The 23,146-nt window shown below is 40.7% G+C and overlaps 1 long non-coding RNA gene and 1 pseudogene across 2 annotated transcripts; one reads left to right on the top strand and one right to left on the bottom strand.

The window, feature by feature from the left end:
* The first annotated feature begins 4,240 nt into the window (after positions 1-4,240).
* LOC124649653 lies at positions 4,241-7,440 on the top strand. Of its 2 annotated transcripts, XR_006986739.1 has the most exons (5): positions 4,241-4,844; positions 6,440-6,549; positions 6,866-6,917; positions 6,993-7,030; positions 7,140-7,440. It is a non-coding gene; the product is annotated as an uncharacterized LOC124649653 (long non-coding RNA). The 2 variants fall into 2 exon arrangements; XR_006986738.1 differs by lacking the exon at positions 6,866-6,917 and having other exon boundaries at positions 6,500-6,549; positions 6,993-7,440.
* Positions 7,441-22,798: 15,358 nt separating this feature from the next.
* Positions 22,799-22,923, bottom strand: LOC124650664 (annotated as a pseudogene).
* Between the last annotated feature and the right edge of the window lie 223 nt (positions 22,924-23,146).

The following is a 23,146-nucleotide window of genomic DNA, read 5'->3' as shown; positions in this document are numbered from 1 at the left end:
TGGGGATCTCGCCGTCGAGAGAGTTGGATGATACATCAAAGTACCACAAGGAAGAGAGGTTGCAGAAGATGGCCGTCGGGATGTGTCCGCCGAGGTTGTTCTCACCAAGATTGAGGTACACTAGGCTCCGGATGCGAGCCGGGCTCCCCGAAATCGAGCCCTCCAACCGGTTTTCGCCGAGGCTCAACTCCTCTAGTTGGGTGAGCTTCCCGAGCCGTGGCGGCATAGCCTCGCCAAAGAAGTTCTCGGAGAGATTGAGGCATGTAAGTCTCGAGAGGTTACCGAGCTCTGGCGGGATACTGCCGGCAAAGTGGTTGCCAGAGAGGTCGAGTGTCTTGAGGTGCGAGAGGTTGCCAAGCGCAGGAAAGACCTTGCCAGTGACCTGGTTACTTAGAGCATCTCCAACAGGCGCTGTAAAACGCGCGCGCGGCAAAATACCTGCCAGTTTGGCGCGCGCGAGCGCTCGCGCGAAGCTCCAGCAGACGCGGGAAAAAGGCGCGCGCGGTAAACTCTTGCCGCGCCCGCGCGTTTGCGCCATCCCACGCGGGAAATTTGCCGCGTGCGCCGCCGCGCGCGCTATATAGACGACACGCGCCAACTGCCTTCCGCGTGTCTCTCCGCCTCTTTCCCCACCGCTCTCTGTCTCCGCGCCACGCGCCACCGCTCTACCTCCGCCGCCTGTCCGCCTCCGCCTCCGCCTCCGGAGGACTATGATCCCCTGTGGGCGCGGCGCTTCCCGGAGGACGTCGCCGCCACGGAGGCCTTCTACGCGCAGAAGGAGGAGGAGAAGGCGGCGATGAAAGCGGCGAAGAAGGCGAGCCGCGAGAAGCGCCGCGCCGAGTCCGCGGCGAGGAAGAAGGCGAGGGCCGAGGCGGCGGCGAAGAGGAAGGAGGAAAAGAAGAAAGGCGCAGGGCCGTCGACCGTCGTCCTCTCGTCCTCCTCCTCCGACTTCCACTGGACGTCGACGTCCACGCCGGTGTCGGAGACGACCGCGAGCGGCTCCGACTACGATCGGGAGTCCGACGAGTAGTCGGACGAGTAGTACTAGTATTTTCTATGTCGCATTTGTATCGTCGCACTTTAATATATTCGTATTTCGTTCAAATTTCATAGTTTGTTTGATGAATTTTAAAAAAAAAACGGTCGCGCGCGCTGCAAAATAGCGCCTGCGGCGGAGGTGCGTTTTCCGCACACCAACGCGCGCTGCAAAATGCAGCCTCTGCCGGGGGCAAATTCGCTATACCGCGCGCGAACGGTATACAGCGCGCCCAATCGCCGGTATAGCGCGCGAGAATTTGCAGCGCCTGTTAGAGATGCTCTTAGTGTTAACTTGACAACACGGTGTGTAACTGTGTCGCAAGCGAGCCCGGTCCAGTTGCACATATGTGGTGAGCCCCAGCCAGTGAGCGCTCCCATGGGGTCGCCGGTCACTTCGACCTTGAAGATTAAAAGCACAGAGCGGTCGTCCCTCTTCTAACACTCCGCCGACACTAGCTACGCTATAGAGGAGGAGGAGGACGACGAGAAATGTGAAGATGTGGACCGTGGTTGGCCTGGGTCGCCAGGCCGCCATGAGAGAGAGCGTGGGATGCTCTGGAGATCAGAATCAGACCGGAGCTAAGCGTTATAGCAATGTTTTCTACACAACGCGGGGTTTTAAAGGAGAGTGGAGGAATAAACATCGATCTGCCTGCCTAACTAATTAAGGTTTGGACATCATCTGCATGCATGTCTGTGGGGCCTGGTGATTTGGATAAACTAATGCAACTTGAATAAAGAAGCCAATTAATTAGCGCTAGTCACCATGCTTTTGCTTAGTGCTGCTATGACTGCGACCCAAAAGTACCTTAATATTTTTGATAAAAAAATATATTAATATTAAAAGATACCAATTACATTCAGCCTCTACAATAACGTAATTCCCCAACGATAGTACGGATGCACACAATCGAAAAAGCGAAAAATAAAACTAAGAAACAAAAGTCTCACTACAGCATCCCAGTGCTAGCAACGGCAATACATCCACCACCAAGACAACACCTGAAATACAGATCTCCAAAAATGACGCCTTCAAGAAGGGAACAGTGCACCAGCACCGTTGTCGCCCGATCAAAGATCATATGTCTTCACCATGAAAATAGGCTCCGCTCTCAAAACAATACCTTCAACAAGGTTAGACCTTGGGTTCTCAATAATTACCTTAATATGATGTGTGCATGGTCAATATTCCAATGTCGTGTGAGATACTACCGACCTTTCATTAATGAGGCTCAAACTTTGCTCTTTCGGTCAAGTTAATGATGTTTGGATCACACTTTTGACATTTTCAGATAAAATTGTACATCTTATACTAATGCTGAAGCCCTTTTACTCTTGTATATTCAGATAAAACCGGCCATAACATTAGTAAAATGTTTGAGGTAACAATCTTTCTTGAGTACTAGTGTGTCGCTTGCTTTCTACTACATGCTTTGAATCTGACTAAATAAAGCTAGCAAGTGTGCCGATAGAAAAACCTAAATAATCTAAAAAAGATTACCGAAGTTCTTACCGAATCTACAACAACACTAAACTACATTCCGGGTAGTGAAAGGAAGTTCTTATGGAAACTACAACAACACTAGTAGAAAAAAGACCTTTCATCCCAACCCATTAGTCCCCAAATACTTTGACCCGGGATTAATGGGGTCTTTAGTCTCGGTTCTGCTGGTGAACCGAGACTAATGCTCCGGCCGGGATTAAAGGGCTATGGTAGGCTGCGGTCAGCGCAGGCCTCTTTAGTCCCGGTTGGTGTCCCCAATTGGGTCTAAAGGTTTTTTCTGGTTTTTTACTCCCTACGCACCCTTTACCCCCCCCCCCCCCCTAGATCGTTTTTTTGCTTTGTAAAGTACAAAAGAAAATGATAGAAAATTCAAAAAATAAAATATTTTAAGATTCTTGTATGTTATGCAACTTACTATTCGGTGAAATTAAGAAATTTGAATTTTTACTTTTTTTGTAAAAAAGTTTGAAAAATTGTAAAACCGCATTAGCTTTTGCATACGACATCAGGAAAAAACGTATAATATATCAAAATGACCGTGGGAAAAAGTAACATTCGATTCACCGGGGTTTACCCGGTTAGCCAATTTTTAGATTCTCAAAATTCCAAATGAAAATATGAAAGCAGGAAGATTTTATTTTTTGCTATAAATTACGGATTTTATATTTTTTTATTTTTTTAAAAATGAAAATTAATAATTGCATCCTGCATAAAGATTACTATTACCTTTACCCAATTTTTTTGATTTAATTTTTTTTAGGTTTTAGGTTTGGCAAAAAAATAAATATTAAGAAATTAAAAAATTAAAAATAATACGAATTAAAAAGTTAATGTTTATTTATTTATTCAAAATTATTATTACATCATTAGTTTTGTTTATTAAAAAAATTATTTAAAATTCAAACAATAAAGAAATATGACATCGACCAACATGTTAATAGGATCGATATGATACTACTATCACATACATGCGCGCGGAGCACTTGGATGCGAGACGTGATGGAACTCAGAAGTTAAGCGTGCTAGTGGTGGAGTAGTGGGAGGATGAGTGACCGAGCGGGAAGTTTGACCACGAGTAAGTAATTTGACTCCGGTTTACTGCGGCCGGCCCAACTGCCTTGGAAGAGAGAGAGGTATCTCCGCAGCCTACTCCGGCGGCGTCAGGTAGCGTTGTGGATTGGGAATTGGTTCGATCTGCAGCGGAGAGGCTGGCGATTCGCGATAGTCGAAGACATGGCCGTCGCTTTCGAAATGGTAATGTCTGTTTTTTTTTCTTTCTGCATATGTGTGCTCTGATTTCAGTCTATCTCTAGCTCCCTGCGCGTTTTCATTTTCGGGCAGTGTCGCTGGTTACGTTGTCGGTGCTTGGTTGTGAGGTGTGGGTAGTTTGAATTTTTATCAGGTAGCGATGCTGCTGTAGTTGCGGAGCTGATTCACTGTCATGGCAAACCTGCAGAGTGCAGTTCATGTTGACCAGGAGTCCGAGCTCGCCGAGGTTGGATTATGGTTCATACTAGGTTAATTTCATCTGTGTTCCTGTTCTCTGTTGGTGAGCTCCACCTGTAGTTTAGGTTTCAGGTTTGGTGTGTAAGATTGTCTAATTTATATTAGGGCTCAGTTGGTTTTGAGGTTATATTTTTTCTTAATTTTCTTGAGCAGATTTCTCATGTTTTCACTGGTGTGCTCACGCCTTGAATACATTAGGTTTTAGTTCTGTGGTTTCAGCATGATTTTTTTCATGATGTATGACTCTATTACTTAGTTGATTGTGGGTTAGTTTTGCACTTCAGATTTCTGTAGGTTGTCAGCATAGTTTTTGTTCTCAGTACTAGTAGATGGCTGCTGCATCCAGTTGGGCAAGAAAGTAGCTGGGCTAGATAAGAAAAGGTAGCTAGCTTCAGAATGTGTAGAGAATTTCCATCCAATAATTTTATTTCTGGCCATTGGAATCGATTTCCTATTCTTCTCGTGTATGTACTGCTACTAGTGACAAATGGTTTTGCACCTCCAGCTCAAATTGAAGGAACGCAATGCCTAGTAGTAGTTGTTGATAGCAAAACAGAGTGCGGAACACATGTGGGTTGCAAATTAGCTTACAACTCTGTAATCAATCAAGATTTGTAGCTGATGTGCTAGATCCATCAAGACAATATGCACTGGTTATCAACTGCAAATGGAGAGAACTTCAAATTCTGCAACCCAGGTTGATTCAACCAATGGAATGCTGAGTTCAGAACCATCACTATCACCAGTGATGACGATCTCGGTCTGGATGGTGCTCCAGGCGTTGCTGCTAAAGCGGGTTGGTGCACCGACGTCCGGCCTCAAACATGGCAAAATTTCTAGTTGTGTGCTTTGTTTTTATTTAAAAAAATTGGTAGTCTCTAGGAATATCCTGCTAGATAGGAAGCAAATGCTTTGATACATATATCATTCGGCCGTCGACAACAAGTCAAGAGCTTAGTTCCTGGATTTTCTTGTACGTGAGCTTTTAACATGCAAGTAGCTAGCTGGGCTAATATAAGCTTATAGTCGCTCTGGGTAACATTCAAGATATAGGCCTTTTAAACAAGCTTGAAGCTCGCCTTCCTCCGCGCTTATGTAACATGCTGACACATCCAAAGTAGAGACAAGAACGGCTCTCGGAAGATCGCGCACCACAATACCATTTTCTCCAAAATGAGACTGCATCAAAACTAGCATCTTATTGAGGTTTCGTTATTCAGTTAGTGATTCTCAGATTCTCAGTTAATTTCTTCATTTTTCATTTTCTATATAATGACCTTACTCTTCATTATTTGCATTCTCAGATTGTCAGTGTGTTACCATTTTATTGTCCTTCATTCTCTTTGGTTCAGTGATTAGTTTCTTCAGATTTCTGTTTCTCGGTCACTTTTGTTTTGAGTTCACTCAGTTTCCGTATACAAGTTATTTTATGAGTCCCATTTCTATAGTCTATGCCTGCTTCTCAGTTTCTCAATGTTGTCGGTCACTAATTTCTCAGCTATTCATTATTTTATTTGATCTATTTATCATCTTCTTCTGTCATTGTTCTTTCTTCGGTATGCCCTATGTTTTTTTAAAGTTTTCAGTCACTCTTTTGTTTGTTTCCTTTTCTTCACTCTTTCAGTAATAAGTATTTCAGTTTTTCAGTCAGTAAATTCTCCTCGAATTTCCATTCCTTTTCAGTCTCTCTTTGTATTTACTCAGTGTTCATTTCAGTACTTCAACATTTTTATTTTTTTTGTCCAATCTTCGGCCTTTCAGATTATTTCTTTAGTCCCTCACTATCTCATTTTTCGGTTAATTTCTTAAGTATCTTAAGTCTACTTTATTTGACTTTCAGTATTTCACTTTTTCATTACATCATTTTGCATTTATTTTGACTTAAATTATTTGTATTTATCAGAATTCCTAAGTATATTGCTTCAGTTCTTAATTACTTGATTATTTTTTTCTTTCATTGACTTTTTAGTTCTCTCTTCAGTCCTTCATTACTTGAGTTATCAATATCTCTCTCCGATTTGTAGAACTTCTATCATTTTCTTTCTTTATGCTTCTTCATTTATTCAGATATTCATTCATTTTCTCTTTTTTTAGCTTGTGATCTTTGAAAATACATAGGTTTCTTTTGTTTCATTGTGATTTTAGACTTTGATTCTATCTTTTTGGGGGTCATGGTGGGTAACTCCGCCTATCATACACTTAAGGTATGCTCAAGTTTGATAGCCGATTCTGAAACCGGGAAAAGTAGGAATGGCCCCTTTGTTGATTTTATCTTCTACCGAGCAGTTATCTTTTTGAATATTTTTCTACTACCATTTTCTCACTCATTGTTTCTTAGTTTTGTCAATGCATCGGGGAAATGAAAAGTTGAGTAGTACACTTATTACGTAGGGAGGTTAAGTTTCAGAACTAGATGGAACTATTTCGCTGTTTCCAATGAACTCGAAGCAGGTCTGGATGTGATGATGATGTTCTATATGACTTTTTCTCGCCATGTCAAGGTATCATTCCATGTGCTTTATGCTCAGATACTCGGAGAAGTCCAAAATGGTGCAACAATGTATTTTAGTTACCATCTATTGTTTTTGATCAGGGGATGAGTTTGCAAGCTAGTTTACAATAATCATTTGTTCTCTAGTTTTCCCATCTTTATGAATGAACCCATTTATTTATAATTCCTATTATTTCCCTATAGTGGTTTGCAAACTTTGATGTGACTAGCAATGCATGATATTGGTCCTGAAGCACTATCGTTTTCTTTCTGTTCTTCTTGAAGTGATTATTGTTGTAAGGTTTCTTTTCCCTTTTTGGTTCTAGATGGATTGAATGGTCATCCCCAGGTATGACCCCCTATACTGCAACCCTCAATGTAATTTTTTTATCACATCTTTCTACACTAGTTTGTATCTGCTAATACCCTGATCTGACTCCCTTCATGGTACAGGTTACCTCATTGGGACTGCAGAATTTCACCAATTCCAAGTAGGTTATCTACCGGAACTTGTTACTCCTTTATCTCTAGTTCTACCATTCCAGGTCTAACTTCTCATTTTCCCTTCTTTTTTTTCTGTCTATTCCACCCTGGGCGTAGCGCCAGCTTGGGATGGAGTTGGAGGGCATGCGGCGTTTGCTTGCTAAAGAGGATGGCCCGGTTTTTTTTATGTGGCGTATTGTCTTAGTGTGTATTGGTCCTTTTTAGCTACAGGTTGTGTGGTTTCCCATTTTCGTTTAGAATGGTAACTCAACATTGGACTGATAACGAGAGACACAAAGAGCCGTTAGAACTCAATGTTTTTGGGCTAGCAGAAATGTGTCTGTTTTCTAATTTGAGAACAGACGGTTTTTCTCATTCATTTTTCTGTAGTTTTGAGTCATACATCTGTCGTCTTACTATTGGCTACGGAAATGTGTCTGTTCACGAATTTGAAAACAGATAGTTGTTCAATAGTCAGTCCCTTATTCTATGTATATTCCCTCCTGCCCAAAATATGTTGCATATAAGTTTTGGTCAAAGTCAAACTTCTTAAAGTTTAATCATCTATATTAATAAAAATATAAACGTATACAATAAAATAATAATATTTTAAAAAATTTACGAAATTTATTATCATATTATATGCATTTGACATGATAGACCTTTGTATTATTATCTATATTATTGATCAAAATTCACACAGTTTTACTTGCGCGGAAAATTATGCACAACACAAAATAGACAAGAGAGAGTATGATTCATGCAGAATAGTGAAGGAGTTAACCGAATAGTAATAAGGGTTATTTATTATCTATAATTCATGTTTATTAGTATGTTTACCTTATCTTTTATGCTATTCGAAGAAAAACAATGATGTGTCCCTTAAATATGCGATTCGAAGAAAAACTCACAAGCATGTGTTGACAGATAACAAGAAAAGAATTGATCTAAATCTTGTCTCTAAATATGAATAGCTCATTTGTCGTTGGATGATCAAAATTTTCTGACAATGAGTATATTTATTGTAACAAGGATGTTGGCAACAATAAGGGTGGATCGTTTGACTAAACAATGACACTCGAACATACCCAAGTCACTGGTATGTTGTGAGACACATTCTTCATGGTTAATAGCAATATCTTTAAGTGTTATCTTATATAAAAATCCTTAGACCATGAGCAAACTATAGCAACCTCATATTGGAGGAATTTAGACCATGAGCAAACTATAGAAACCTCATATTGGAGGAAATTCTCTAATCTTATCAAGATTGAACCCAGATGTGAAAACTTAAGATTTAGGTATACCCGAAGGTACCGAGTTTAATGATTCAAGAGTAGGATTTGTTCATCCTAATGAACGAGAGATATGATTGCTTAGTCCCAGTTGCACATCCGGGACTAAAGCCCCATACCAATTGGGACGAAAGCCCCATTTTCCAGAAGTGTGATCTAGGCCCTCTCGGTATTGTGATGTCAACATAATATTCCTGCGCAAATACTATGTGAAAAGAATGATAGTGATCATAGGACATCATCAATATACATGAAACGAGAAGAGGGTAATTGATACCGGATCGAGGTTAACAAATATTGTGATTAAGGAGTTGATTAATGAGAATACTTAAAGTCTCACCTTGGGTTGTGAAGCAAAGGAATTAACATATGCATCAACACGAAAGATTAGGTCTATTATTTCTCCGAGTATGCAATGGAGCCATCATGGATGTCCAGGTCCCAACGTGGTTATTGATCCGTAGGTGCTCGGTATCATGACTGCGTTTTACCGAACCTAGCGGGTGATGGCACCAATCAACGTGGATATCAATTCGTTGGGACTCCAAGCACGGAGTGATGTTGAAAGGGCTTCTTCCCCCCCCCCAAGGGTAACTCGAGGGTTTATACCTTCTTTTCTTTTCTTTTCTTTTCAAACAACCTGTCTTGTGTGCCCAACTCGGCCGAAAGGTTGTCAAGCACAAGGTTTCTTATTATAATTGAAAAAAAATGTATAGTGTAGTAAATAAAGTAAATATACAAGAAGTAACGTAAATGCAATATGAAAGGTAAACTAAATGCTATGCAAAAGTAAAGTGGTACAGTGATGATAGTGATATAAACTTCATGAAAGAACTAAAAACAAGTATGACAAATGTTTTCGTATTTTTGGATTAAATAAGTGTTGAAATTGTAAAGGTATTAAAGCACCCCAAATTTTTGGCCCTCTTTAAAATTTCCTAAGAAAAAATATTTTTTACCCTATTTCAAATTTTAATTTGGATTTATGATACCTTCTTTAATTCTCAAGCCTTGGAAATATTTTTGGCCTTTTTATGCTTTCGAACCTATGATATAAGGTGAGGCATTTCATATTTTCCTACCACAAAATAATTCAAAACGAGTTTCTATATTTTTTAAAGAAAACCTTTCTTTCCCACTTTACGAAGGAACCCTATTTTATCTTGTGCTAAAAATCCAAAAATATTATGGAGTGATCCTAGATGTTTTGAACGCATTTTATACAAAAATATCCCATATTTTCTTTGGACCAAAACCCTTTTAGTTTTTATTTCTCTTTCTGCGCTTTTCTTAATTATTTTAAAAAAAATTACAAAATGGATTTTCCTAGATGGGATAGTACCCTTTTTTGGTGTCGCATATGAACGTCTTAAACATACTGAAACCCAAAACCTTTAATTTTCAAAAATCCCATCAAAATCTTCCAAAACCAGTCTTCTCTATTTGAATTTCCAAATTTGCACCAGTACCAAGTTTTGAATTTGGGAAAAAGGTAGTTAGAAAATATGTTAATATTCGTGTGGGACATGTACTAAAAAAAACTCACCTCATAATATTTCCAATTGTATCTTCAAAATCCTCCATGTTGGTTTATGCTGATATGAATTTTCAAAATCCTTGCATTACAAAGTTTCAAAATCTTGGTTTAGAAAAATCTTTCATTTTTTTCATTTGGAACACAATAGTGAAAATTCCATCTATTTTTCTTTTCAAAACCTTGATCAAAAGCTTGCAGAAAAGTATTTGTTGTTTTGAATTTTAAAATTTCTTGATTTATTATAACTTTCGAATTTGCAAAAAATTTAGTTTAAAAAAATGCTGGAAGTGAAATTTGGCGGACAGGAACTTTGAATCACCTCAAGCCGAGATTCCTAGCTAACATCCAGAAATCCCTAATGCCGACTATGTCATACACCCAGGTGTCCACCACTGGTGACCACATCCGGGCGGCGCCACCCCTGGATGGTCGCTGGCATTTTCCAGTCTCCCCAGCCTCCCAACCAAGCCCATTCGATGTAGAAAATTCGCTGTACCTTCCTACCACATAGTCTGTTCCTATCCTCTCCTGCTAGCGCCTCCAAAGTGGCCCGACCGCCGCCACGCCACACGCATAATACGACACTATGCATGGTAGCACACTCCCATCCATGCCACCTCCGTCCAAGCCGCCCCTTGATGCGTGTAGTTGACACGTCCGTTGGGAACCCCAAGAGGAAGGTGTGATGCGCACGATAGCAAGTTTCCCTCGTAAGAAACCAAGGTTTAATCGAACCAGTAGGAGTCAAGAAGCACGTTGAAGGTTGATGGCTGAGGAGTATAGTGCGGCGCAACACCAGGGATTCCGGCGCCAACGTGGAACCTGCACAACACAATCACAGAACTTTGCCCCAACATAACGACTGAGGTTGTCAATCTCACCGGCTTGCTTGTAAACAAAGGATTAGATGTATAGTGTGGATGATGATGTTTGTTTGCGAAGAACAGTAAAGAACAATTGCAGTAGATTGTATTTCAGATGTAAGGAATAGGATCGGGGTCCACAGTTCACTAGTGGTGTCTCTCCCATAAGATAGCAGATGTTGGGTGGACAAATTACAGTTGGGCAATTGACAAATAAAGAAGGCATAACAATGCACATACATATATCATGATGAGTACTATGAGATTTAATCAGGGCATTACGACAAAGTACATAGACCGCCATCCAGCATGCATCTATGCCTAAAAAATCCACCTTCGAGTTATCATCCGAACCCCTCCAGTATTAAGTTGTAAACAACAGGACAATTGCATTAAGTATGGTGCGTAATGTAATCAACACAAATATCCTTAGACAAAGCATCGATGTTTTATCCCTAGTGGCAACAGCACATCCACAACCTTAGAACTTTCGTCACTCGTCCCAGATTTAATGGAGGCATGAACCCACTATCGAGCATAAATACTCCCTCTTGGAGTCACAAGTATCAACTTGGCCGAGCCTCTACTAGCAACGGAGAGCATGCAAGAACATAAATAACATATATGATAGATTGATAATCAACTTGACATAGTATTCAATATCCATCGGATCCCAACAAACACAACATGAAGGATTACAAATAGACGATCTTGATCATGATAGGCAGCTCACAAGATCGAACATGATAGCACAATGAGGAGAAGACGACCATCTAGCTACTGCTATGGACCCATAGTACAGGGGTGAACTACTCACACATCGATCCGGAGGCGATCATGGCGATGAAGATACCTCTGGGAGATGATTCCCCTCTCCGGCGGGGTGCCGGAGGCGATCTCCTGAATCCCCCGAGATGGGATTGGCGGCGGCGGCGTCTCTGGAAGGTTTTTCGTATCGTGGCTCTCGGTACTGGGGGTTTCGCGACGGAGGCTTTAAGTAGGCGGAAGGGCAGGTCAGGGGGCCACACGAGGGCCCCACACGCCAGGGCCGCGCGGCCAGCACCTGGGCCGCGCCGCCCTGTTGTGGCGGCGCCTCGTGGCCCCACTTCGTCTCTCCCTCGGACTTCTGGAAGCTTCGTGCAAAAATAGGCCCCTTGGCATTGATTTCGTCAAATTCCGAGAATATTTCCTTCCTAGGATTTCTGAAACCAAAAACAGCAGAAAACTGCAACTGGCTCTTCGGCATCTCGTCAATAGGTTAGTGCCGGAAAATGCATAAATATGACATATAATATGTATAAAACATGTGAGTATCATCATAAAAGTAGCATGGAACATAAGAAATTATAGATACGTTTGGGACGTATCAAGCATCCCCAAGCTTAGTTCCTACTCGCCCTCGAGTAGGTAAACGATAACAAAGATAATTTCTGAAGTGACATGCTATCATAATCTTGATCAATACTATTGTAAAGCACATGAGATGAATGCAGCGATTCGAAGCAATGATGAAGATAATGAGTAAACAAATGAATCATATAACAAAGACTTTTCATGAATAATACTTTCAAGACAAGCATCAATAAGACTTGCATAACAGTTAACTCATAAAGCAATAAATTCTTAGTAAAGGAGTTGAAGCAACACAAAGAAAGATATAAGTTTCAGCGGTTGCTTTCAACTTCAACATGTATATCTCATGGATAATTGTCAACACAAAGTAATATAACAAGTGCAATAGGTAAACATGTAAGAATCAATGCACACAGTTGATACAAGTGTTTGCTTCTAAGATAGAAAGAATAGGTAAACCGACTCAACAATAAAGTAAAAGATAGGCCCTTCGCAGAGGAAGCATGGATTACTATTTTTGTGCTAGAGCTTTTCATTTTGAAAACATAGAAACAATTTTGTCAACGGTAGTAATAAAGCATATGAGTTATGTATAAGACATCCTATAAGTTGCAAGCCTCATGCATAGTATACTAATAGTGCTCGCACCTTGTCCTAATTAGCTTGGGTTAACACGGATTATCATTGCATAGCATATGTTTCAACCAAGTGTCACAAAGGGGTACCTCTATGCCGCCTGTACAAAGGTCTAAGGAGAAAGCTCTCATTGGATTTCTCGCTTTTAATTATTCTCAACTTAGACATCCATACCGGGACAACATAGACAACAGATAATGGACTCCTCTTTTAATGCTTAAGCATTTAACAACGAATAATATTCTCATAAGAGATTGAGGATTAGCTGTCCACACTGAAACTTCCACCATGAATCATGGCTTTAGTTAGCGGCCCAATGTTCTTCTCTAACAAGTATGCATACTCAAACCATTTGATTGTGAAAACCGCCCTTACTTCAGACAAGACGAACATGCATAGCAACTCACATGATATCCAACAAAGGTAAAAGAGTTGATGGCGTCCCCAGAAAACATGGTTACCGCTCAACAAGTAACTTACTAAGAAACAAGACACATAAGTACGTATTCTTCACCACGATAGTTTTTAAGCTATTTTGTCCCATGAGCTATATATTGTAAAGGTAAAGAATAGAAATTTTAAAGGTAGCACTCAAGTAATGTACTTTGGAATGGCGGAGAAATACCATGTGGTAGGTAGGTATGGTGGACACAAATGGCATAGTATTTGGCTCAAGGATTTGGATGCACGAGAAGAATTCCTCTCAATACAAGGCTAGGCTAGCAAGGTTGTTTGAAGCAAACTCAAGTATGAAATGGTGCAGCAAGACTCACATATAAACATATTGTAAGCATTATAAGACTTTACATCGTCTCCTTGTTGTTCAAACACCTCAACCAGAAAATATCTAGACTTAGAGAGACTAATCATGCAAACCAAATTTTAACATGCTCTATGTAGTTATTCATTAATGGGTACAAGGTACATGATGCAAGAGCTTAAACAAGATCTATATGAGCACAAAAATTTCCAAGTATCACATTATTCAAGACATTATACCATTTACCACATGCGGCATTTTCCGTTTCCAACCATATATCAATGAATGAAATAGTTCAAATTTCGCAATGAACATTAAAGATAAAGCTAAGAACATATGTGTTCATACGAAACAGCGGAGCGTGTCTCTCTCCACACAAAGAATGCTAGGATCCGATTTATTCAAACAAAAACAAAAACAAAAACAAACAGACGCTCCAAGTAAAGCACATAAGATGTGACGGAATAAAAATATAGTTTCACTAGAGGAACCCGATAATGTTGTCGATGAAGAAGGGGATGCCTTGGGCATCCCCAAGCTTAGACGCTTGGGTCTTCTTAAAATATGCAGGGATGAACCACGGGGGCATCCCCAAGCTTTGACTTTTCACTCTTCTTGATCATATTGTATCATCCTCCTCTCTTGACCCTTGAAAACTTCCTCCACACAAAACTCGAAACAAACTCATTAGAGGGTCAGTGCATAATTCATATATTCAGAGGTGACATAATCATTCTTAATACTTCTGGACATTGCAAAAAGCTACTGAAAGTTAATGGAACAAAGAAATCCATCAAACATAGCAAAACAAGCAATGCGAAATAAAAGGCAGAATCTGTCAAAACAGAACAGTCCGTAAAGACAAATTTTAAAGTGGCACCAGACTTGCTCAGATGAAAATGCCCAAATTGAATGAAAGTTGCGTACATATCTGAGGATCACGCACGTAAATTTGCAGATTTTTCTGAGTTACCTACAGAGAATTCTGCCCAGATTCGTGACAGCAAGAAATCTGTTTCTGCGCAGTAATCCAAATCTAGTATTGACTTTGCTATCAAAGACTTTACTTGGCACAACAATGCAATAAAATAAAGATAAGGAGAGGTTGCTACAGTAGTAACAACTTCCAAGACTCAAATATAAAACAAAGTACTGTAGTAAAATTATGGGTTGTCTCCCATAAGCGCTTTTCTTTAACGCCTTTCAGCTAGGCGCAGAAAGTGTGTATCAAGTATTATCAAGAGAAGGAGCATCAACATCATAATTTGTTCTAATAATAGAATCATAAGGTAACTTCATTCTCTTTCTAGGGAAGTGTTCCATACCTTTCTTGAGAGGAAATTGATATTTAATATTACCTTCCTTCATATCAATAGTAGCACCAACAGTTCGAAGAAAAGGTCTTCCCAATATAATGGGACAAGATGCATTGCATTCAATATCCAAGACAACAAAATCAACGGGGACAAGGTTATTGTTAACCATAATACGAACATTATCAATCCTCCCCAAAGGTTTCTTCGTAGCATTATCAGCAAGATTAACATCCAAATAATAATTTTTCAATGGTGGCAAGTCAAGCATATCATAGAGTTTCTTAGGCATAACGGAAATACTTGCACCAAGATCACATAAAGCATTACAATCAAAATCATTAACCCTCATCTTAATGATGGGCTCCCAACCATCTTCTAACTTCCTAGGAATAGAAGTTTCAAGTTTTAGTTTCTCTTCTCTAGCTTTTATGAGAGCATTTGTAATATGTTTTGTAAAGGCCAAATTTATAGCACTAGCATTGGGACTTCTAGCAAGTTTTTGTAAGAACTTTATAACTTCAGAGATGTGACAATCATCAAAATCTAAACCATTATGATCTACAGCAATGGGATCATTGTCCCCAATGTTGGAAAAAATTTCAGCAGCTTTATCACAAGCAGTTTCAGGTAATTTTGCACGCTTTGCACTAGGAGTAGAAACATTGCCAACACCAATTATTTTACCATTGATAGTAGGAGGTGTAGCAACATGTGAATCATTATCATTACTAGTGGTGGTAATAGTCCAAACTTTAGCTACATTATCTTTAGCTAGTTTTTCATTTTCTTCTCTATCCCACCTAGCACGCAATTCAGCCATTAATCTTATATTCTCATTAATTCTAATTTGGTGGCATTTCCTGTAGTAACAATCTTATTTTCATTATCCTTATTAGGCATGACTTTCAATTTTAAGAGATCAACATCAGAGGCAAGTCTATCAACCTTAGAAGCAAGAATATCAATTTTATCGAGCTTTTCCTCAACAGATTTGTTAAAAGCAGTTTGTGTACTAATAAATTCTTTAAGCATGGCTTCAAGACCAGGGGGTACACTTCTATTATTGTTGTAAGAATTCCCATAAGAATTACCATAACCATTACTATTAGCAGAAGGATATGGCCTATAGTTGTTACCGAATTATTCCTATAAGCATTGTTGTTGAAATTATTATTTTTAATGAAGTTCACATCAACATTTTCTTCTTGAGCAACCAATGAAGCTAAAGGAACATTATTTGGATCAACATTAGATCTACCATTCACAAGCATAGACATAATCACATCAATCTTATCACTCAAGGAGGAGGTTTCTTCAACAGAATTTACCTTCTTACCTTGTGGAGCTCTTTTCGTGTGCCATTCAGAGTAATTTATCATCATATCATCAAGAAGCCTTGTAGCCGCCCCCAAAGTGATGGACATAAAGGTACCTCCAGCAGCTGAATCCAATAGGTTCCGCGAAGAAAAATTCAATCCTGCATAGAAGGTTTGGATGATCATCCAAATAGTTAGTCCATGGGTTGGGCAATTCTTTACCAAAGATTTCATTCTCTCCCATGCTAGAGCAACATGTTCATTATCCAATTGCTTAAAATTCATTATGCTACTTCTCAAAGATATAATTTTAGCGGGAGGATAATATCTACCAATAAAAGCATCTTTACATTTAGTCCAAGAATCAATACTATTTCTAGGCAAAGATAGCAACCAATCTTTAGCTCTTCCTCTTAATGAGAAAGGAAACAATTTTAATTTTATAATATCACCATCTACATCCTTATACTTTTGCATTTCACATAGTTCAACAAAATTATTAAGATGGGCAGCAAGCATCATCGTAACTAACACCGTGAAAATTGCTCTCTCATAACAAGATTCAATAGAAAGGTGTTTAATTTCAAAGAATTCTGCTGTAGTAGCAGGTGGAGCAATAGGTGTGCATAGGAAATCATTATTATTAGTGTTTGTGAAGTCACACAACTTAGTGTTTTCAGGAGTATTCATTTTAGCAATAGTAAATAAAGCAAACTAGATAAAGTAAATGCAAGTAACTAATTTTTTTTGTGTTTTTGATATGGAGAACAAGAAAGTAAATAAAGTAAAACTAGCAACTAATTTTTTTTGTGTTTTGTTTAAGTGCAGCAAACAAAGTAGTAAATAAAGTAAAGCAAGACAAAAACAAAGTAAAGAGATTGGAAGTGGAGACTGATACGTCTCCGACGTATCGATAATCTCTTATGTTCCATGCCACATTATTGATGATATCTACATGTTTTATACACATTATATGTCGTATTTATGCATTTTCCGGCACTAACCTATTAACAAGATGCCGAAGAGCCAGTTCATGTTTCTGCTGTTTTTGGTTTCGAAATCCTAGTAAAGAAATATTCTCGGAATTGGACGAAATCAACGCCCGTGGTCCTATTTTTGCACGAAGCTTCCGGAAGACCGGGAGGAAAGGAAGTGGGGCCACGAGGCGGCGCCACAACAGGGCGGCGCGGCCCAGCCCTAGGCCGCGCGGCCCTCGGCATGTGGGGCCCTCGTGTGGCCTCCCGCGCTGCCCTTCCGCCTACTTAAAGCCTCCGTCGCGAAACCCCAGATGCGAGAGCCACGATACGGAAAACCTTACGAGACGCCGCCGCCGCCAATCCCATCTCGGGGGATTACGGAGATCACCTCCGGCACTCTGCTCGGAGAGGGGAATCATCTCCGGAGGACTCTTCACCGCCATGGTCGCCTCCGGAGTGATGAGTGAGTAGTTCACCCTGGACTATGGGTCCATAGCAGTAGCTAGATGGTCGTCTTCTCCTTATGTGCTTCATTGTTGGATCTTGTGAGCTGCCTAACATGATCAAGATCATCTATCTGTAATGCTATATGTTGTGTTTGTCGGGATCCGATGGATAGAGAATACTATGTTATGTTAATTATGAATCTATTACCTATGTGTTGTTTATGATCTTGCATGCTCTCCGTTATTAGTAGAGGCTCTGGCCAAGTTTTTACTCTTAACTCCAAGAGGGAGTATTTATGCTCGATAGTGGGTTCATGCCTCCATTAAATCTGGACAGGATGAAAGTTCTAAGGTTGTGGATGTGCTGTTGCCACTAGGGATAAAACATTGATGCTATGTCCGAGGATGTAGTTATTGATTACATTACGCACCATACTTAATGCAATTGTCTGTTGTTTTGCAACTTAATACTGAAAGGGGTTCGGATGATAACTCGAAGGTGGACTTTTAGGCATAGATGCATGCTGGATAGCGGTCTATGTACTTTGTCGTAATGCCCAATTAAATCTCACAATACTTATCATATCATGTATGTGCATTGTTATGCCCTCTCTATTTGTCAATTGCCCGATCGTAATTTGTTCACCCAACATGCTATTTATCTTATGGGAGAGACACCTCTAGTGAAGCTGTGGACCCCGGTCCTATTCTTTACATCGCATACAATCTCATCGCAATACTTGTTCTACTGTTTTCTGCAAACAATCATCTTCCACACAATACGGTTAATCCTTTGTTACAGCAAGCCGGTGAGATTGACAACCTCACTCGTTTCGTTGGGGCAAAGTACTTTGGTTGTGTTGTGCGGGTTCCACGTTGGCGCCGGAATCCCCGGTGTTGCGCCGCACTACATCCCGCCGCCATCAACCTTCAACGTGCTTCTTGGCTCCTCCTGGTTCGATAAACCTTGGTTTCTTTTCGAGGGAAACTTGCCGCTGTGCGCATCATACCTTCCTCTTGGGGTTCCCAACGAACGTGTGAGTTACACGCCATCGAGACTCCCTTGCAGCCGTGTCTTGATCTCCCCGCAACGGCGCCGTAAATTTGCTTGATGCGTGTAGTTGACACGTCCGTTGGGAACCCCAAGAGGAAGGTGTGATGCGCACAGTAGCAAGTTTCCTCGCAAGAAACCAAGGTTTAATCGAACCAAGTAGGGAGTCAAGAAGCACGTTGAAGGTTGATGGCCGAGGAGTGTAGTGCGGCGCAACACCAGGGATTCCGGCGCCAACGTGGAACCCGCACAACACAATCACGTAACTTTTCCCCAACGTAACAGGCGAGGTTGTCAATCTCACCGGCTTGCCGTAAACAAAGGATTAGATGTATAGTGTGGATGATGATGTTTGTTTGCGAAAAACAAGAAAGAACAATTGCAGTAGATTGTATTTCAGATGTAAGGAATAGGACCGGGGTCCACAGCTCACTAGTGGTGTCTCTCCCATAAGATAGCAGTATGTTGGGTGAACAAATTACAGCTTGGGCAATTGACAAATAAAGAAGGCATAACAATGCACATACATATATCATGATGAGTACTATGAGATTTAATCGTGGCATTACGACAAAGTACATAGACCGCCATCCAAGATGCATCTATGCCTAAAAAGTCCACCTTCAGAGTTATCATCCGAACCCCTCCAGTATTAAGTTGTAAACAATGTACAATTGCATTAAGTATGGTGCGTAATGTAATCAACACAAATATCCTTAGACAAAGCATCGATGTTTTATCCCTAGTGGTAACATCACATCCACAACCTTAGAACTTTCCGTCACTCGTCCCGCATTTAATGGAGGCATGAACCCACTATCGAGCATAAATACTCCCTCTTGGAGTCACAAGTATCAACTTGGCCGCAGCCTCTACTAGAAACGGAGAGCATGCAAGAACATAAATAACATATATGATAGATTGATAATCAACTTGACATAGTATTCAATATCCATCGGATCCCAACAAACACAACATGAAGGATTACAAATAGACGATCTTGATCATGATAGGCAGCTCACAAGATCGAACATGATAGCACAATGAGGAGAAGACGACCATCTAGCTACTGCTATGGACCCATAGTCCAGGGGTGAACTACTCACACATCGATCCGGAGGCGATCATGGCGATGAAGAGACCTCCGGGAGATGATTCCCTCTCCGGCAGGGTGCCGGAGGCGATCTCCTGAATCCCCCAAGATGGGATTGGCGGCGGCGGTGTCTCTGGAAGGTTTTCCGTATCGTGGCTCTCGGTACTGGGGGTTTCGCGACGGAGGCTTTAAGTAGGCGGAAGGGTAGGTCAGGGGGCCACACGAGGGCCCACACGCCAGGGCCGCGCGGCCAGCACCTGGGCCGCGCCGCCCTGTTGTGGCGGCGCCTCGTGGCCCCACTTCGTCTCTCCCTCGGACTTCTGGAAGCTTCGTGCAAAAATAGGCCCCTGGGCGTTGATTTCGTCCAATTCCGAGAATATTTCCTTACTAGGATTTCTGAAACCAAAACAAGCAGAAAACAACAACTCGGCTCTTCGCATCTCGTCAATAGGTTAGTGCCGGAAAATGCATAAATATGACATATAATGTGTATAAAACATGTGAGTATCATCATAAAAGTAGCATGGAACATAAGAAATTATAGATACGTTTGGGACGTATCACCCCTCTTCTCATTATCGACGCACCGCCTATGAACAATCACCTATCGCCGGCCACTCCACGTGCAGCCGGCCCTCGTGAGCGTCCTCGGCCAGAATAGCCGCAACACCTCTTCAATCCCCTATAAAAGGCCCCCCTCTCCAGTAGACACTCGCACCACTACTCTCTCCCCTTAAATCGACTTCTAGCCTAAGCCTAGTCCTCTTGGAGCTTCCCCTCGCCGCTGGCGAGATCAATCCACCGCTCAGACTCGGGCAAATTTTGTTCTCTCCAGAGCTCCCGAGTTGTTCGGGAAAACTCAAAATTTTGTTTCGAATGACTCTGAGTATGTAGCTAGCTTTTCGCAAGTTATTCACGAGCTGCTAGCGAGTTTTGTGAGTCGACTCGAGTTTTATTATATGACTAGGTTGTTGAATGAGTCAAATCGAGCTAACTTGTTAACGAGTTTTAGCGAGTCGAGCCAAGCTGGTCCGGCTAGGCTCGAATTTCAGGCAATGTGAACTAAAAAATGGAATGCGAACTTTAGTGAAACCAAATAATTAATTACTTTTTAAAGCATGATTTTTGCAAGTCAGATACTTCTTGAAAATCATGAACATATTCCCTCTTTGAAAAACAAAGAAAATAAAAAACAAACTATACATAAAAGAAAATGTTCATGATTTTTCAAAAATAACGCTTGCCCGCCAAGGAGGGGAGTGCGTGCGATCACCCGCTAGCGCTTCCAGGCAGCAAGCGTTGCATGTATATGGGTCCCATGCAGCGGGTGGCAGATATTGCACGCGCGGACGGATATCGTTGTGCCCGTGTGCTTCTCCTGGCTGGCCAGCCCATTAAGTTTTGATGAGTCGTTATTCTATTCTAGGCGAGTGTTTTTATTTTATTTTATTTTATGGGTTTTCAAAATAGAATAAATTTTCAAAATAGAATAAATTTTAAATTTTAAATTTTAAATATGAAAAAATTGAATTAAATACAATTTAACGATCTAAACAAATTTCGGACCTGAATTAAATTCAAATCTGAACAAATACTGAATCTCAATGAAATTTAAATTTGCACGTTTTCTAAATTTAAATAGTTTTCAGATCTGCAGAAAATCTAAAGCTGAACAAAAAAGGAAAATAAACATAAAAAACCAAAACAGCAGAGAAAACAGAAATGAACGACGAAAAACCGAGTGAACCAGAAGACTAGAACAAGAAGTTTCTTGAAACTTCCCGAAACAGGAAAAATACCAAGACAACTGGGCTGCGGCTCAAGATGATTTCGATGAGAAAGACTGAAAGCTGGTTACTAAGTTCGTTCCTGGGCTTAAATTTTCAGTGTGGGCTTCGGTTAGGCCTATGTACCCAAAGAATACTCCATACCGGGTATGGTGAGGATGAGATGAGCTCAAGCTCATTGCTCACTCATTTTTTTTCGATAAAGAAAATATATTAATATTGATAGATTTCAATTACACCCAGCCTTTGCAACAACGCAGTACCCTAATGGTAGTACGGATGCACACAGTCAAAAAAGGAAAAGAAAATTAAGAAAAAGAAGTCCCGCTACGGAACTCCAGTCCTAGCAACAACAGCACATCCACCACTAAGACAACACCTGAAATCCAGACTCTCCACCAGCGACGCTTCCAACAAGGAAACAATGCACAAATATGGTGTCGAATGCATTGTGCGACAGTCCACGGAGAAAAAAAAAATACTATGCCTGAATAAGCCAGTGATAGGTATTCTTTTCAGTACGTGTCAACTCGGTATGGGGACTACTTTCTTGGTTGGAGTTCTGATTTCATGCAGATCAATGTAAGTCTGCAGCTTTGTTCAAGTTTTTTTTAGGGGAATAGCTATATTCAAGTTAATTTTACATACTACTAGAATATCTGGAGCAAAGCTGGACCTCACTCATATGCTCTCAATACTGCTAGCAAGTAAACCGTCAGCCAGTATGTGAGGAACAAACCGAAGGTTACCTTCTTCCCTTTCGAGCAGAGTAAGAAGTGTTGTTGCCAGTTACTTTTTCCTGCAATATTTAGATACTGTGAAGTCTCATGACATGCATACTCCTTTATTGTTTTTCTTATGGGTCACTGGACAAAAAAAAAACTGGTCCAATAGGAGGTAGCCTATCTGATGATTAAATGCTTAAATCATGGTGGGGGAACTCAAACAAATGCTTAACCCATGCATACATCGTGCATAAGAGCCCTGTGGACTGCATACGGAACAAATCCACTACTTCAAGAGCTTGGTTTACGCAAAGCTCTGCTAAAGAACCTCATAATAGCTTTACTCATGCTTAGGCTTGCGAAGGTGGTAAAGATAAACAGATGAAAGCGCGTTTGAACTATTTTTTCCTTTTGTGTGTCGTGGTGGACTGTGGTTACTTGGGTGGAAATGAATTTCTACCTTTTGTCTGCTAAGGTTTTCTGAACTTCTTCCAGTGATCTCCTTGTTTGTTCTTGCTTCCTGAATCTGTTGCCGCTTTGATGATAATGCCACATATTTTATCAGGAACTTTCTTCAATCATAATATGCTTTCTTAAATTTTATCTTGGCTGAATTGTCCGACCCCTCCTCTAGAGAAGAAACCTTTAAAAAATTAAATGTATGCTGCTTAGTGTGGTGTGCACACGGTATTCTTTAGTAAAAGACAAAAGAATATAATAGTTTTGTTGTGCTCACCAAGCAGCTACTTCCCTCTCATAGCCCAACATGGATGCCCTATTATAGGGCCGTTGGCGACCACTCCTATATGCCCAAGCAATATGGGACTAAAAACGGGAACATGATGCTAGAGCCACTACTTGCAGTGCTCCTGAACCGTGCACTACGGCACAGTATTGGGCCTCTAGGATGGTGAAAGAATACAGTCTCGCTGGCTCCATTCAACGACTTTGATCGTGATGACGGAAATC

This window comes from Lolium rigidum, chromosome 4 (assembly GCF_022539505.1).
Source record: "Lolium rigidum isolate FL_2022 chromosome 4, APGP_CSIRO_Lrig_0.1, whole genome shotgun sequence".
NCBI lineage: Eukaryota > Viridiplantae > Streptophyta > Magnoliopsida > Poales > Poaceae > Lolium > Lolium rigidum.
The sequence above is the reverse complement of the archived record's forward strand: the minus strand, read 5'-3'. Positions and strand labels throughout refer to the sequence as shown.